General features: G+C 50.9%; 1 pseudogene; it reads right to left on the minus strand.

The window, feature by feature from the left end:
• Positions 1 to 2,114: 2,114 nt before the first annotated feature.
• On the minus strand, positions 2,115 to 2,231 carry LOC144771282 (U4atac minor spliceosomal RNA; annotated as a pseudogene).
• Positions 2,232 to 2,928: the final 697 nt, after the last annotated feature.

Here is a 2,928-nt window from a genome sequence, read left to right on the forward strand (position 1 = left end):
GTGAATTCTTTGACGATATTGAATAGTTCCTTGCTGTTATGGGCATTGTTGTCGAGTCGATTCTTGAAAGCTGATTTCTTGGTGGATCGAATCAGCTGGTGGTGTTTGCGGGTGGCTGCCTTGAAGGTGGTCATGTTGTCGGTGGTTGGGTTTTTTCTCCATGTTTTCTCTAGAGTACGGCAAAGTTTCTTGGATTTTTTAAGGTGATCGTTGAACCAGGGGGCCTTTTTGCTGTCTTGTTTGGTGTGATGGTTTTTCAAGGGTGCTAATTCGTCAGCGCTGCGAGTGATCCATTGTTTGAATTTGATGGCAGCTTGGTTAGGGTCAGAAGAGAGGGCGGGTGGGTTTTGGTTGAGCGATGTGAGGAGTTGGTCGGTGGTGATTTTGTTCCATTTTCTTCGGGGAATATGTTGTGGGGGGTTGTGGGTCGAGGTGGTTTTGTAGCTGAAGTGAACACAACTGTGGTCCGTCCAATGGAGAGCTGTGGTGCGATCGAAGGAGATGTGTTTGCTGGAAGTGAAGATTGGGTCTAGCGTATGTCCGGCTATGTGGGTGGGGGTGTCCACAAGTTGTTCGAGTCCGAGATTGGCTAGGTTATCCAGTAGGGTGGTGGTGTTGTTGTCGTTATTCTTTTCCATGTGGAAGTTGAGGTCTCCTAGTAGGATGTAGTTCACGGAGGCGAGGGCATGTCGACTGATGAAGTCAGTGATGTCCTCGCTGAATTGTTTACGTGTTCCTGGAGGCCTGTAGATGAAGGTGCCTCTGAGTGTGGTTCTGGGGTCAGTGTGGACCTGGAAGTGGAGGTGTTCGGCGGTGGAAAGGTTAGCGTCGGAGCTAGTCGTGATTTTGACGGTGTTTTTATGGACGATGGCGATGCCTCCTCCTGTTTGGACGGGGCGGTCTTTACGGATGATCTTGTAATTGTCCGGGAAGGCTATGGCGATGTCGGGTGTTGATGATGCATTCATCCATGTTTCAGTGAGGAAGGCGATGTCTGGTGATATAACGTCAAGTAGATCCCAGAGTTCGGTGGCGTGTCTGTGGACCGAGCGGGTGTTCAGTAGGATGCACTTCAGGTGGTTAGGGTCGGACTTGTGTTTGGGGTTAGTGGTTGTGGTAAGGGTCTTGACGCTGGTGAATTTGCAGGAGTGGCATGCGAAGGGCCCATGAGTACGTCCAGGGGCAGCTTCGAAGCATTGGGGAGCACGTCCGGGGTTAAGGGCTAGGAGGGTGGTTGCATCATACTTGATGCGGCCAGAGTGGGGTTTGCGGGGGCCAGGGGGTCTGGTGCTAGGCGCGGTCCAGGCGCGGACGGGCGTAGACAGGCTTACTTTTGGCGCACCTTCGGCGCGGCCGCAGCGCGTGGACGCTGCGCGTAGGTCCATCTGTCTTACATGGAGAGTGGAGGGGGGCGGAGCGTGGGAGGGTCAGCTGGGAGGCGGGAGCGGGGAGGAGACACGGGGAACAAACCAGGTAAACAAACCAACAAAATGGCAGTGGGGTATCTGAAAACAAAGCAGGGGCACAGTCGCCGATTACTAGTACACTGTTCAAAGCAAAGCGCTATAAATACAACACAATGCAGGGCCAATGAGCAGCGGAAATTAAATAAATAAGTTACAACGATACCAGGCGCTACGATATCGTCGAAGCGCTCGGGTTGGTGATTTTAGCAGCAAAGCGTCAGCAAAGCGTCTCGGGACAGGCAGGGAGCGAGGGGGAGCGACCTCTGACGAGCAGGTCCAGACGGTCGCAGAGGCAGTGGGGGACGGGGCTGCAGAATGATACTAGTGTGTGGGAGGGTCAGCTGGGAGGCGGGAGCGGGGAGGAGACACGGGGAACAAACCAGGTAAACAAACCAACAAAATGGCAGTGGGGTATCTGAAAACAAAGCAGGGGCAGAGTCGCCGATTACTAGTACACTGTTCAAAGCAAAGCGCTATAAATACAACACAATGCAGGGCCAATGAGCAGCGGAAATTAAATAAATAAGTTACAACGATACCAGGCGCTACGATATCGTCGAAGCGCTCGGGTTGGTGATTTTAGCAGCAAAGCGTCAGCAAAGCGTCTCGGGACAGGCAGGGAGCGAGGGGGAGCGACCTCTGACGAGCAGGTCCAGACGGTCAAAGCTGTCGCAATAGTGGCGCGTACGTGTTGTTAAGGTGTTAGCAGTGCTGCCCTCACTATACGTTCATTGATCAGTAGCGCAACCCCAAGATAAGGATGGTTGCTGAAGTAATGCTAGCGCATCGCTGATGACCAGTAAAGACCCTCATTTTGTTACGGTGATCTGGAATTTTAATATTGATTGGAATGAAAGTCTCGCTTTCTGAACCGTATTACAGCAGGAAGGTGAGCTTACTGAATCGACAGTAATGTCCCCTCCCCATTGTAATGCAGCCCATAATGCGTTGCGCCCCCTTCTCGGGTTGATTTGCATATTAAGAGATCGAGAGAAAGGTTGAAACTCTGCCAAGGAAGACTTGAGTTTTGCAGACACGGCGTTTGGATAACGTTGTTTATTTAGGATGGTATTTAAATGCACTAGCTTCAAATCTTGAATTCAGTCTTCCAATATGTAATTTTGCGTCTTTCTAAGTGTTTAATGGTTCATTTTCTACGATGCATTTTTATCTTGTGTGTGTGTCCCAGATCTATTTGTTCGAAGGGTTACATGAAACAAGCGCGGTACCGCAAAGTCAGCTGCGTGTTTACTTTCGGATCCTGCTTTCACTTTAAGTCAAAGCGCGATGCGAAAATAAACACGCGGCGGACTTTGCCAAAGCTGAGTGGGAAGAAAAAAGTGCGTGGGGACTAATGGAGTGTGTCACGCCGCTGGTAAAAGATCAAATTCCGGTGGGCAGGGCCAAAAGGAGACAAGGCGGCAACAATGAGGGACTAAAGCCTCCTTTACATGAGGAGCCA

This window comes from Lissotriton helveticus, chromosome 7 (genome assembly GCF_964261635.1).
Source record: "Lissotriton helveticus chromosome 7, aLisHel1.1, whole genome shotgun sequence".
Taxonomy (NCBI): Eukaryota; Metazoa; Chordata; class Amphibia; order Caudata; family Salamandridae; genus Lissotriton; species Lissotriton helveticus.